A 15448-nucleotide genomic window follows, 5' to 3' on the forward strand; every position below is an offset into this window, starting at 1 on the left:
AGATTTGTTTTCTATTTCTTCAAATATATATGTTCTTCTTTTTTTAACAAAACCTTCTGTATTAAACATTTTTAAAAAAGTATCACTTAGGAATAGATATTAAAAGTTACCATAAGAAATAAAATCTGAATTAACCTTAAAACTGTAGGTGACACCCTGTGACATGCCTGCAGTAAAACACATGTCCAAATGTCGGAGTTTACTCTATTTTAGTTGTTTTTTTTAGAAAACCCTTCTAGGCCCCGAACCTGTTCCCCAGCGCCACCTCCTCTGAGCTGACTCATTGTGCTAAACACCAACAAGCCCGGGGAGTTGGATTTTATGCAAATCATGTCCGGAAAACATTAGCTCAGACTGTGCACCTTAGTTAAAAACTTAAACATTTAAAACCTTAAATAACACTTGAATCAACCCCCGTACACCGACACCACGTCTGCAGCCATTTAAGTCCACGTCTTTGTCTCCACAGGATGTGTTCACACAGTATTGAGTGTAGGTGATTTTTTACTTGCCAACTTCAATTCTTCTTTTCTGTCCACTTAAAATCACTTTACGACCCCCTCAGGTGGACAGCGCGACCTTCAGGAAGGGTCCTCGCCCGCAGTCGGGGTCAACGCAGAGAGCGACGAGGACGGCGTCTGTGAAGAGAAGTCTCGCCTCGGGTCGAGTTCGATAATGACGTTTTGTGAATGGCGACGACGCCTGACTGCCACCTCATTCAAAATGACTACTTTGGCAAACCCCTGCTGTAATTAACATCATTAATAATGACTGGAGCTCCAGGAACACTCAATGAAAGACAGACATCAATTGGGTTGTTAGTTCCACCTGGGAGTGTCCTGCCGTGACGCGTCAACAGGTCTCCTGTCGGCTTACCGATACTGCACTTTGTCACGGATCAATAACTGCAGAACGTAACGACACGGAAAAGAGTAAAGACGGCGCAGCCATGGTGAAGTACAGGGCCGCAACGCCCTTTGTGTACAATATAAAACGTTAGTGCGTTCCCCCCCCCCCCCCTCCGCGGCTCGTCTCAGGTGGCGGTCGCGCTGGCTAACGAGCCCATATCGGGGAGTAAAAGACAGGGACAGTCGATCCGAGGGTTAACGCAGGGTGTAATCTGTGAAGCATCAACCCACACGCAAGATAAAAAAGGTAATCCATAAAGCTCCCCCGGGGGGGCCACAGAGTTCAGCAGAGAATCTGCCTCCAGCAGCTGAGCTTTATTTGTGATATATCAAAATAAGAATCTAAAAATAAAAACATAATTATTCAACTTTTACACTCCTCTTCCCTTGCACCATAATCAGAAATATGTCACCTGAACAAAGCAGATTATTCTCTCAGCTGGAGCGTGATTTGAGGAGAATAAAATATTTTTAAAAAAAGGATAACACATTGTTATCGTCAAGTTTAAAAAGGAAATATGGCAAAAATAAATGGTGCCATTACGTATTTCACGATGCACATTTGTGGAAACAGTACGGTGGGATTTATTTATTTTCTTTTTACCAAGAAGGAGGATGTGACTAATACCGAGAGACTCGGTTACAGAAGAAGCAGATTGATAGATAGACAACGTTTCCGTTGGCAGCTGAGCTTGCGTTTCATGATTCACAGAAGAAAAAGGTGTGTAGGTAGATTTATGTATACCTAACCCTGACCTTTAGTTTGGCGCTTGTATGCATGAGGAGATTGGTTAAGTAAGAATAATTATTTAACACAAGAGGAAAAGAAATCTAGGGGACGTATTTAAGATGTCCGACACTATGGATAACCTTAAATAAGTTTAAGTAGCTTCCCTATAGCAACATGTTATTGTATCCCTGCTGTTGATTCCCTTAAAGAGAAGAGGGCAGACAATTAAAAAAAAGGTAAATGTCCATTAAGTGGTCATTGAGGTCTTGGCCTTTGGGGTTTCTATTGACCCTGGGTAACTCGTTGGCCTGCTGCTGGTGCTAAACTGGTGTGAATGTCAAAGACGGGCCCATTCGATAAGCGTTGGTGTTTTCATCAATGTGTGTGATGCTCACCGCCCATTGGTCACGTCCAGCCGACCTCAGCTGGTGGCGCTGGTGATATATCGACTAGGCAATAACCCCCCCCCCCTCCCCCCGGGGCCCAGTTTGTGACACCATCAATTCCCAGCCGTATTGATTTTCATTGCGGCTGCAAAAAGTACCCAAATAGACGATAGCCGTGGAATCATACGTGCACTCAAAAAAAAAAAGAATATGGGAGGGGGAACAAAGTAAAAACACAAGTAATGATGAGCGTTGTATATTTAGGCTCGTACATATGAGCTCATAAGCGGTGGGACGTCAGATAGAAGAGCGGAGAGGGCGATCAGTCTGGGGCTTTTTTGACATCAAGGCCACATCCCAGCCAATATGAATTAAGTAGGATTTGCTCCCACTGTGTCAGGGCTGAGGTTGTATCCCCCAGTATCAACTATTCTGTCTGAAGGACTCTTTGCATGTGGGTCTTAGAGGACACTCCTGCCGAGGGGGTCCTACCCGCGTCCCCGACTGGTGCTGGTGGTCAAACGCCGGCTGTTGAAGCCCCACATCCCAGAAGGCCATGCAAAAAAAGCATGAGAGCACCACAGAGTTTCCCAGTGCATGAGAGAAAAAAATGTGCACACACACACACACACACACACATATATGATCACATTGATCACGGAGACGCAGCCACACACATTGAAACGCGTATAATCATTACACAAAGTGGTACCGTCGTTGTGCATGGACACACACACACACACCTGGGGAGGTACACACCATCTGATCTGGTTTCAAGTCCAAGTGTGTGTGTCTGTGTGTGCGTGCGCATGTTTGCATGTGTGCACAGGGAGGAGAGCTACACTAACCCAACAGGATTTTCCAATCAAGAGCGGCAGAGAGATTAATCTGTTGCACATTCCACAGAGGAAGCGGCGCTAAAGAGAACTTATTAAGGACATGCAGAGTCTGTTTATTTTCTTTCAGAATGAAATATTATAGAGACTCAAATTAACAGAGTCAAGCTCCCGCCGGCCTTGCGTGTGTTCAGCATTCCCAGTTAGGTTGAGCGAGCCGTCTTTCTCCTCATTCTGCGATTCCAGACTGAGGAGAAAGATTTAGACCCCTTCGCCCGAGGAAGCGTCTAAAGCTTTTCCACGCCCCCTTTCTTTTCCTTAATCTGCCAAGCGAGGTTTTGTTTTTTTTTGACGAATTCAGAGCAACAGCGACCGCCCTCCAGACAAAGCCGAAGCAGTGATCAGGAGTCCGCTCTAAATCTCTCGCCGAATGGATTCCGTGTGAGACGCCGACGCTGGACGAGACGCCCTCTCTCTGACTTCCGTGAAGGCTGTTTTCTTGGAGGGAAAACCATGATGTCATGCAATCATTCGCCGGGGGCCTCCCGGGAATGGCTGAGGGATGGGGGGATTGGGGGGGGGATTGTGATTCAGGGTTATACATTTATGGCTAGGACTCCCACAGCTGTCAGCTCCATAATAGACTCGATAAAAAAGATCCTGCAATCACTAGTGTGTCACAGAGAGACATTTTCAGAGGGAACCTGGGGGGTTTTCGATTGGCCGTGAAGAGAAGACAGAAACATAAATGGGATGGGGGGGTTTGGGGGGGGGGCGGTGTCAAGGTCTTCAAGTGGTTCCAGTGAAACACCTCAAACTTTGTCTTGCATATTCTCATTTGATCAGTGCGATAAAAGAGCCGTCGGCGCGTCAAAGTCGACATGGAAATGGTTTGATCATCGTAGCACTGGATGAAAATTACGTTCCCATATGCAACGAAACTGCATTATGAATTACGGTATTTTATTAACCGTTCTGGTTAAAGAGAGCGTTTAGCTGTATGGGAACATATGTAGGAGACAGGGTAGGAAGTAAAAGGCGATTTGACTCATCTATCCGGCGCTCCTCAACATGATAAGCCCGAGAAGACGAACCTACAACCTCTTCAAAAGAAAAGAGGGAACGATCAGCCAAAATGAGAGAGAGAGAGAGAGAGAGATAGGGAGGAAATTTAGCAGAGGAAACCCCTAAAAAGGAAACATGCATCTAGGCCACTGAGTCATTTCCCTTGTGTTTTGCCTCTTCCTCTCCCTCTTCTTCTTTTTCAAACATACACAGACAGTATAAATTATGTACATCATCACTGAGGTTTACACAGAGCGGGAGAGGGCCCATGGGTTTTAGGACTTAGCATTTCAGCTTTTTATCCCCGGTAAAGTCTGCCCGCAATTAGTTTGGGAATTAATTCAGGCTCAGAACTTAGCCTGCCCCTTTCTCTTTTAGATCTGTACTGGTTCATCCAGGCCTCTTTCACTTACACACACAAAAAGAGAGAGAGTAAAGAAAAGAATTGATCTTTTACCCACACAAATTACTTACATTATAGTAATATGTCTGAATACAAGTCACTAACCTTAAACGACACGTTTGCTAATTCCATGCTGAGTGAGTGAGTGAGTGAGACTCATCTCTGGAATGGTCAGGCCAATTACATAAACAGAAAATCGATGAGCATCAATATGCCAACTGAAGCTAAAGCGTTGGGTCTTTAGAGCCCCGGCCACTGAAGTATTGATGAGTTTTGCTTCACAACCGGTTTGTGAAACTAGCCAATAAAAACAGAGCAGACTCTGCTCTCAAATAAAGATTCCCCCTTTACTGAGCGGGGGGGGGGGGGACAAACTTTTAAAATATCTTCCCTATACTCCCCATTTCTAAAATTGGGTTAGTCGTGAAAAACACCTGATGAACCAACAACCCGCTAAGATATTCACTGCTGCTGCAGGACAGATTCAGAACTTGTACGGTTTTTAATGCTTTTCTAATGCTTTTTTTGAATTTCTACAAATCATCCGTCACCATCAAGATTTCACCAAATACAGAAAATATATACATTTTTACCTTATCATCCAGTCCATGTATATCCATTCGGTATTTATCCATTTGCACTATTTCTTTACAACTTATAGAACACTTGACTTATATGAAGACGTTTCATTTCCCATATTCTATACGTCCAACATCTATGTCAGTACATTGTGAGCATGCATATATATATATATCCATTTCTGCTGCTGTATTCTTTCTGGTGGGATATATTAACTTCTACAACCCCTCACACCCAGTCTCTTTGGGAAATGGAAGTGTTTTTTTATTTTTGGAGAGCAGTCACAAGTTCCTTCCAGTAAACGTTAACTCCAATGCTTTAGCTGTGCAAGTCCGATCTCAACCGGTACACACAGATCACTCGGTCCTGTGTGTTGCCCATCAATAATTAAATCAGGTAAATCTTTATACTGCGTATATATAATAATGAGAACCCTTTATTTATAAACACATAGCAGAGAGAGAGAGAGAGAGAGCATGTGCGTGCTTGAGAAAGACAAAGAGCACCGCTATGCAGACATGATGTCACATGGAGAGTCAGATGTATTCATCCATACCCTCAATCATGTTTATTATCTTGACTTATAATAGTCATGTGTGGGGAAGTATCAGCCTTTTCCATGAATGCAGTAGATTTCTCTGATACTACCGTACTACTATAACTAAAAAGGTTTTACTTGACCCTCTGGACCAAGAGGCAATCAACAGTTTAAAAGCTAATCAATGAACGGCTGCCTAATCATTGCCGTGCGTTACGGCGATAACAAAAGTGTACGAGCAGTAAAAATTCAGCCTGTGATTATTGCCGAGAACAGAAACTTGAACCTTCGACATCTAAAATATGCTTCCTGCTCCTTCACCGCGGAGCGGTTAAGAATGAACAATAGTATCACACCAAGAAACAATAGCTGGACGTGGGTCACGAAGGCTGCCGTCTATGAAAAGCCAGGAAGGGTGTGTGTGTGTGTATCGGCGGCTTTGAAACTCTCGCGGCCTGGTGACTTAACCGTTTCCTCTCTTATCCTCTGGGACGATGTCATCCCTGCAATTATCCCCGGGTTTGTGGCCTCCTGGGTTTGCAGCGCTGCACATCTGGTTTGTTTGTGTATGATGAGGGGAACACGAGAACGAGTAAGGGGAAATAGAGGAGGGTGGGGGTGGGTGGTGGGGGTGGGGTTGACTGGCAGAGTTTCCACCAAGTCACAGTTTAATTGGACATTTGTTCAGTTCAACCTCCGGCTCTCTTGGTTCACAAAAGGCATACAAAGCTGTCCTAGCATGGACTGTTAGGCAACAAAAGGGTGGCGGGAGTAGCCTCAAGAGAAACTTCTAGGTTCCCTTTTGCAAAATAAAAAAATAAATAAAAAACACATTTCACATCCAGTCTGATGAATCAAAGCTCCATCAAAGACATGATGGCAGAGCAACTATGGGAGGAGGCTGAAACTTAAGAAAGTAGCCACGTTGTCCAATTGTTGAACGTCATTCGTTAGCCTTTATGGTGTCTTGAACTTTACATTTTTGGTGGGGGGGAATCCTGCAATAACCATATCGAGCCAGGCCAAGCCACAGACTTAACTACAAAATAAACTAAGTCACATTTAGCCTGAATCACTGCTGGCTGGCTAGAGCGCAACACAATCTCCCCCCCCCCCCAGATTCATCAGAGGCAAATCTCCACTTGACCCAATGGAGGCAGTCCAGTCACAGCATTAGGGCTGCGTAGAGCTTGGGCAGAGGCCTACTTTCTCTTGGAACTGGGGGGGGGGGGGGGAGGGTTTGGCACATACTCTGGGAGCCCGACGGATGAGGAGTTATCAGGTTCTGTGGCAGCCGGAACGAAAAGGTTCTGCGCAATCTTGCCAGGCGACATCAGCCTTAAAAGCCTTTTATCGTTTGTTAATGCTATGGACTGAAAGCTTGTCAGCAGTCATTAAATAATACTAGTATTGGCAACAGTGGCAGCCGCCGCTGCCGCCATGAAAGCGCTCAAACTAACACACACACACACACACCGGTGAAATGTGCAATAGAAATCATGATGTAGAACTGTGAGACACAAAAGCGCTTTGGGCAGGCAAAGGAAGCTCTCAAAATAGACCAGTGTGGTGCAGTGTATTACCCCCCACACACTCACATAAGCAAATGTGTCTATCACAATCACGCATCCTAAGCCTTGCTGACATGCCCCCACTCTGAAGCGAGCGGGCGCAGACACCGGAGTTTTCCCAGCCGGGCTGCATGCAAAGAGTCAACGGACGCAAATTGTAGTCCTACGACGTGACGCTTTCAATTTTGGTTTTAGACCCCTATTACAGTGAACCGTGTAGTTCTAAAAATACGCATGAGCCCTTTTCCTTCATTCCGCTGTGCTAAATTAAGCTCTAGACCCAGGACGAGTGCGGTGGTGGTGGTGGAGGCAAGGCAGCAGTCAGCACTGGTGATGTCTCTTTGGGTGATGATGATGATGATAGCTGCTCTTCATTGCCCAGCACTTCCACTCTTGGCCTTGTCATGGAAGAACAGAAGAGCTGGAGACAGATGTAGCCGGACATAATGGGGGTCTGAAGGGGGGGGGGGCAAACGCATTGTCACAGCTGCAACCTCGCCTGAGGATTGGAGGCGCGCTTCTGATGAAGGGCTGTAATCAAGTCGCTCATGCTAACCTCCTACTTGCCAAAATGCCTCTCTTATGACAAGCCGGGTTCAGTACGCTTGAGGAAGAGAACAATGAAAAAAGGGGAAAGAACCGTCCACGCAATGAACGAGATAGAACGACGTATTTAACAACCAATCTGTTCTGCATTCCCGGCGCGCAACATATCGCTGAGGCGTGCGTGTAAACAAGTTTAAGCCAGGCGTCACACGAGCAGAGCGCCTAGTTGAAAAGGCAATTTTCAGCAGCAGCGCGAAGTGGCTCAGTCACAAGGGAGGCGTGGACTTCCTCCCCTTCCAGACAGGCTTCCAGTCGTCTAAGGTCATGACTCAGGTCGGCCCCAGCTGCTCGGCCATGACTGGCTCCATTTCACATCAACCCCCCTCCCCCCCTTCAGTGACGGCTATCACGGTCATTATTACAAAATAAACAATTTCCATCAAATCCAGAAGAAGTATATGCAGATGTAAGAGCTTCCAATTATGACTCGGCCTTCTGGGGCCTTTTTCCGATGGATCACAGACGAGACACATTTTGCGGTGGAACTGAAATATTTTTCACACGGTTAATTAAATCGCAATGCTAGACAACCCCCCCCCCCCCCCCCAACACTGCCTTTATACCCACAAGAAGAAAGTTGAAGGACTTTGTGAACATCTCTCTATCTCCATCTCTCTCTCATTTTGAAATCATTAAAAGCTGTACGCATTAACACATCTAGGGTGGGGGGGGGGGGGGCATAATTCTCCTTGTCATCTGAGACAGCATTCCTATATTAGACATGCTAAACCAGATCACTGCCGAACATTAAGCCTGACAGCAGCGCTTTAATATTTGATGCACTCTGCTACCGTGGCATAAACCCCCCCCCAAACTGCAGCAGCGCAGGGCTAAACCGACAATTCTCTGATGTGTTTATTTTTTTCTAACGTCAGGCTTCCGTCACGTGGAAGTGGAGAAAAGTTCCATCGCTTTACAGCGGGGAGTTGTGAGAGATGGTGAGATGGATTAGTGCGCTGGGAAGAGGAGAGAAATCTACAGGGGGTTTTTTTGTGGGTTTTTTTTTGTCCTTCAACAAGTCGCCCCAGATGCGAAACAAAACCTGCCAAGATTTTCTCCACGGGCATCAAGGGTTCCAACTTTTGGGAAATACCATAATGGCTGTCTCGCAGATATGTAGAGCTGACCTAGCACACAGCTAGTAAACTCATTACAGGGTTGGTGGAAAGAGATAGATATAGATATATATATATATATATATATATATATATATATATATATATATATATATATATATATGCCTACCATTGTGCCTGTCGCGGCTCCTCGACAGCAGAGCAGGTAAACTTGTTAACTTCAACACCCACATGACCATGACCCCCCCCCCCCCCCCCAAACCAGCCCGCCTGCCAAGAGAAGAGTCATAGACATCACTTACTAAGTCATCGCAGGGGGCCCAGGTTCTGTCAGGCCAAACGCCTTCTGGTTGTTCTTAAATTAGACAAGTCAGGATTCAACCGAGGCTGACAGGAGATTGCATTAGGGCGCTGCAGCACATCAGAAGAGCTGTCAATGGGGAAGCTAAAAACAGGCACACAGAGGTCACACCAGCAATGGAACTACCGCCACCTGTTTTACAGACTGTGTGTGGTGCCGGATCAACGGCCGGAGCCTTTTAGTGCATATATCAATGACATGAAGCGAGGCATGTTTGTGAATGAACGTAACGATGTAAATCGCTCCCGTGAGGAGAAATTCCCTCATCGTGGTCAGAGGCTCAGCAACAGGACAAAGTTACGCCTGGATGTTCCATCTGGATGGGTGGAGGAGGCAGTGGCCTGGCTTCTCACGCCGGATGGGTGGAGGCAGTGGCCTGGCTTCTCACGCCGGATGGGTGGAGGCAGTGGCCTGGCTTCTCACGCCGGATGGGTGGAGGCAGTGGCCTGGCTTCTCACGCTGGATGGGTGGAGGAGGCAGTGGCCTGGCTTCTCACGCCGGATGGGTGGAGGCAGTGGCCTGGCTTCTCACGCCGGATGGGTGGAGGCAGTGGCCTGGCTTCTCACGCCGGATGGGTGGAGGAGGCAGTGGCCTGGCTTCTCACGCCGGATGGGTGGAGGCAGTGGCCTGGCTTCTCACGCCGGATGGGTGGAGGAGGCAGTGGCCTGGCTTCTCACGCCGGATGGGTGGAGGCAGTGGCCTGGCTTCTCACGCCGGATGGGTGGAGGCAGTGGCCTGGCTTCTCACGCTGGATGGGTGGAGGAGGCAGAGGCCTGGCTTCTCACGCCGGATGGGTGGAGGCAGTGGCCTGGCTTCTCACGCTGGATGGGTGGAGGAGGCAGTGGCCTGGCTTCTCACGCTGGATGGGTGGAGGAGGCAGTGGCCTGGCTTCTCACGCCGGATGGGTGGAGGAGGCAGTGGCCTGGCTTCATACGCCGGATGGGTAGAGGCGGCAGTGGCCTGGCTTCTCACGCCGGATGGGTAGAGGCAGTGGCCTGGCTTCTCACGCCGGATGGGTGGAGGCAGTGGCCTGGCTTCTCACGCTGGATGGGTGGAGGAGGCAGTGGCCTGGCTTCTCACGCCGGATGGGTGGAGGCAGTGGCCTGGCTTCTCACGCCGGATGGGTGGAGGAAGTGGCCTGGCTTCTCACGCCGGATGGGTGGAGGCAGTGGCCTGGCTTCTCACGCCGGATGGGTGGAGGAGGCAGTGGCCTGGCTTCTCACGCCGGATGGGTGGAGGCAGTGGCCTGGCTTCTCACGCCGGATGGGTGGAGGAGGCAGTGGCCTGGCTTCTCACGCCGGATGGGTGGAGGAGGCAGTGGCCTGGCTTCTCACGCCGGATGGGTGGAGGCAGTGGCCTGGCTTCTCACGCCGGATGGGTGGAGGCAGTGGCCTGGCTTCTCACGCTGGATGGGTGGAGGAGGCAGTGGCCTGGCTTCTCACGCCGGATGGGTGGAGGCAGTGGCCTGGCTTCTCACGCTGGATGGGTGGAGGAGGCAGTGGCCTGGCTTCTCACGCTGGATGGGTGGAGGAGGCAGTGGCCTGGCTTCTCACGCCGGATGGGTGGAGGAGGCAGTGGCCTGGCTTCATACGCCGGATGGGTGGAGGCGGCAGTGGCCTGGCTTCTCACGCCGGATGGGTAGAGGCAGTGGCCTGGCTTCTCATGCCGGATGGGTGGAGGCAGTGGCCTGGCTTCTCACGCTGGATGGGTGGAGGAGGCAGTGGCCTGGCTTCTCACGCCGGATGGGTGGAGGCAGTGGCCTGGCTTCTCACGCTGGATGGGTGGAGGAGGCAGTGGCCTGGCTTCTCACGCCGGATGGGTGGAGGAGGCAGTGGCCTGGCTTCTCACGCCGGATGGGTGGAGGAGGCAGTGGCCTGGCTTCATACGCCGGATGGGTGGAGGCGGCAGTGGCCTGGCTTCTCACGCCGGATGGGTAGAGGCAGTGGCCTGGCTTCTCACGCCGGATGGGTGGAGGCAGTGGCCTGGCTTCTCACGCTGGATGGGTGGAGGAGGCAGTGGCCTGGCTTCTCACGCCGGATGGGTGGAGGCAGTGGCCTGGCTTCTCACGCCGGATGGGTGGAGGAAGTGGCCTGGCTTCTCACGCCGGATGGGTGGAGGCAGTGGCCTGGCTTCTCACGCCGGATGGGTGGAGGAGGCAGTGGCCTGGCTTCTCACGCCGGATGGGTGGAGGCAGTGGCCTGGCTTCTCACGCTGGATGGGTGGAGGAGGCAGTGGCCTGGCTTCTCACGCCGGATGGGTGGAGGCAGTGGCCTGGCTTCTCACGCCGGATGGGTGGAGGAAGTGGCCTGGCTTCTCACGCCGGATGGGTGGAGGCAGTGGCCTGGCTTCTCACGCCGGATGGGTGGAGGAGGCAGTGGCCTGGCTTCTCACGCCGGATGGGTGGAGGCAGTGGCCTGGCTTCTCACGCCGGATGGGTGGAGGCAGTGGCCTGGCTTCTCACGCTGGATGGGTGGAGGAGGCAGTGGCCTGGCTTCTCACGCCGGATGGGTGGAGGCAGTGGCCTGGCTTCTCACGCGAGAAGTGCGTTTGCGCGCCGGTCAAAAGAGCCGTTCTGGCGGTTTGCTCTCCCCGTTTTGACACAACTGACAAATACGTGGAATAAAAAAATTAAAAAACGTGAACAAACACAATCACAGATAAGACTGACACTAGATCAAGGAAGTGCGAGAGGATTCATTTAGAATTTTAGTAAACCAAAGCATGCACACCAAGCTTCCAACTGAATATCTAAGAGTCACCGTCAGAAAATGGAGGATATTGGGCCTCATTGAAGAACTCGTAAAAATTGTTTTGTTCTAATGTGACATGTTCAAGTGATTTAAGAGAACGCGTGGCATTCACCTTTTTTCTTATTGCTATTGACAACATGCTCCTTAATGACAAGTCTGTGCAGTTAAGAGAGGTTGGTGAATCCCACTTGGAACACTTGTACGTGCAAGCCTCATAAAAAAAAAAGAAAAGTTGCTCCCACATGGGCCCCATTGTGCGTTTCAATTATGTTTAGCTAATAAAATTCAATATAGGCCGACTGTAAGTGAACACGGAGAATCAGTGAGGTATCAAATGCTGCAAGCACTTAATTGGCTAGAGTGACATAATCCGCCTTGTAAATATCAAGAATTTTGAAGTGACAAATGTTTTACATAGCACGCTGTCTGCTCTGGAAATACACATGTACACATACGACATCCCTGTCCCAGGACCTCACATCGGATCAGGAAAACCTCCCCAATAATAGAAAGAAAAAAAAACTTCCACAGGGGAAAAAAAAAGAAGGGAATAAACCTTCAGAAGAGCAACAGAGGATCTAATCTTGAACCCGATTTAAACCGGTGACGTGTGCAAATCAAATGGTCAGCTGACTTTAGTGTGAAAATGTCTGGCTCACACCCCCCACCCCTGTCTCTGACAGCCGCATCAGCCAATTGCCAACAGCAGCTGATGTGTCCTTTCCCAGTGCACCATGAGCGTGCACACGTCAACACACACTGGAAGAAGACCCCTGGCTAACGTCTCAATAATCTCTCACACGGCTCTATAACAATACATGACCGTTAGCCTTATAGAGACCTGTGCCAGTGTTAAACAAAAAGGCCAAATCAAAAAGCGCATGATAATTCACCAAAAAACAGATGTACAAGAAATGTTGTGGCCCGTGTGTAATCTGCCTCTAGCGTCTGACAAAAACACCCTGTTCGGTATCAGTCCAAACAGACTGGTCGAGTTAAGCATTTACCTGAAAATAGCCCACGACAAACTGCTGAACTGCCTATAGATACCATCGCTAATAAGGAAGCATGCTCCTTTTTTTCGGTTCCCTCTCACGGTTTCTTGGTCAATAGGTTTCAAACAAGCCTCCTAGCTGTGGGTGATGTAAACAAAAGGAGACTTGCTCAACAGTACACACACACACACACACACACACACACACACACACACACACACACACACACACACACACACACACACACACACACACACACACACACACACACACACACACACACACACACACACACACACACACACACACACACACACACACACACACACACACACACACACACACACACACACACACACACACACACACACACACACACACACACACACACACACACACACACACACACACACACACACACACACACACACACACACACACACACACACACGGTGTGACATAATGGCAGCATTATTTCAAACGTAATCCTGCGAGAGACTAAAATGTGTGAAACCCCCTACTGTGCGCCTCTAAACTGATCATTAAAAAGTCAACCCGTACTATTAATCGATTTGATTGACATGCAGGTGCAACGTCATAATAAGAGATTAAATGATGGTGATCCTCGCTTTAATAAACGCGTGGTACAGGGCTTCTTAAAATAAATCTTTACAAGTGAAACACATAGGTCCGCTAGCAGCCTCTCACACATGCGCCACACACACACACACACACACACACACACACACACACACACACACACACACACACACACACACACACACACACACACACACACACACACACACACACACACACGCGTGCGCGAGAGAGATGACATCATGTTGGGTCAGCTTGGGTTTTAGAGCTCAGCTTGCTATCTTACATCTGCCATTTCGAGCGCGTCATGTTATCCTGCATTTATTTTTGAACGCTTTACGGTTATTTAACATCTCTGTCCTGCTGCACGGAGGTAATGACCTCGTGTCGCCATCACGCCTGGAAGGACTTAAAAATATATATATAAATATAAAGATGCATGACGACTATTATCTTTGCATTAAAATGAACGCAAGCCAGTGTTACAATCGAAATTGTATAGGGGGGGGACGGGACACAAATAGTGTCAGGGATGCAGACAATGCCCGATTGATTAACAGGTGCAGAGCGACGTAGTAAAATGTAGTCCAAGTCATGTGTAGTGGATGTTACACCGTCTCAACGCAGAGCCATTGTGTCTGTACGTTGGTAGTAAAGAAATCTCACTCACAACAATGCAATGGACGCTACCACCACCTCATTTCGTGTGTGACAGACTCACGTTGGACCCGGGCCCCGCGGCTCATGACAACGCTATGAAAAACGAATTAATAAATAATAATTTAAAAAACAAAACACATAGAAGTTTACACAGTGTTCAAACGTCCACGTCGGCTGCAAAAGAAGAAAAAAAAGAGAGCAAAACCTGTCCGTACCACCCCCTCACACAGGAGCGAACCAACGCGTCCGTCCTGTCAGTTCACCGCGCAGCTTAGATATCCAAATCGCAGTTTGGGGGTTTCAGCAGGTGCACAAAACACGCCAATCAACGTCAGCGTGCGTTTCTTCGCTCCAAAAAAACCCAAAAAAGGAGCAAAACTACGCACTTATAACCCACCGAGCGAGCTGCCGACGCTCGCTTCGCTTCCCCCCCCCCCCCGCGGTACTCACCCCCTCTGAGCGGAGCGGCGTTGAAACCACACGCCGAAACAACGGCGAAACCAGGCGGCGACGGCGGCGGTCATTTTTAAAACTTCAGGTGCAAACCGACGCGACTAAATTTCACGTCCACTCTTAACAAAGTGCGTTGACGCTTAGCTTCGCTAGCTTTAGCCGCTGAGACGAGAGGAAGTGTCATTTCAGAGAGCGAGCGCGAGAGCGAGAGAGAGAGAGAGAGAGAGAGAGAGAGAGAGCGAGCGAGAGGCGCGCGCGCTGTTAACCGTTAACGGCGGTTACGGTCACAAACGGTGACAGCGCCACAACGACAGAGAGGAAAACGAAAAGCTCACCTTATTCTCGGTAAACAAAAAAAAAAACTACGTCGTTGTTGGAGAGCGTGCTCTCCTCCGGGAACATTTAGTCCGAGTCTGTGGACGTCGGTGTGTGACTTTGCTGAGGTGCTGTCAGTTAGTGTGGACTTCCTGAATGACGGCGCAGCGGGAGCACAACCCCTCGCGCCGGGTTTTGACAGCTCTACTTTGACAGACGGGCGGAAATAAAGTTGTCTCGCGCTGTGAAGGGGTTCCCACGTGCGTGTTTAAAAAAAAAAAAAAATTGTACATAATAAACACCAAATGTATTGTTTTGCATCTTGTCCACAAATGCTTAACCAAAATAAAATGTTTTTAAAAAAATAAATAGATCTAGATAGCGTTGCGGAGTGCTGCATTTAAATAACAAGCGCTTATGTAAAAGTAAAAAAGGGACAATACTGACCCTTATAGCCTTTGCAAATCATTAAAGATGCATGGACTGAGTCATACGGATTCTGTTGCAACTTCAGTATTGGCAATCCAGGTCGTCTCTTGGATGTAAGGCAATACAATGCTGCCACCTGCTGTTTAACTGGAATACTTTAATAATAATAATCCTTTATTAGTCCCGC

At 48.8% G+C, this 15448-nt stretch overlaps 1 protein-coding gene across 5 annotated transcripts in view; it reads right to left on the reverse strand.

Moving 5' to 3' along the window:
• The window catches only part of taok3a (TAO kinase 3a), a 50271-nt gene extending 35177 nt beyond the window's left edge, over positions 1 to 15094 (reverse strand). The window contains exons 1-2 of one of the 5 annotated variants that reach the window (XM_034541084.1): positions 14853 to 15094; positions 513 to 638 (exon numbers count right to left, since the gene is read on the reverse strand). The gene's annotated coding sequence lies outside the window, so the exon portion shown is untranslated. Of the gene's footprint in view, positions 1 to 512; positions 658 to 9000; positions 9472 to 14514; positions 14825 to 14852 lie in introns of those variants that run through there. The other 4 variants (XM_034541083.1, XM_034541082.1, XM_034541085.1 and 1 more) reach the window with 4 other exon arrangements.
• Positions 15095 to 15448: the final 354 nt, after the last annotated feature.

Source organism: Cyclopterus lumpus, chromosome 9 (genome assembly GCF_009769545.1).
Source record: "Cyclopterus lumpus isolate fCycLum1 chromosome 9, fCycLum1.pri, whole genome shotgun sequence".
NCBI classification, from domain to species: Eukaryota; Metazoa; Chordata; class Actinopteri; order Perciformes; family Cyclopteridae; genus Cyclopterus; species Cyclopterus lumpus.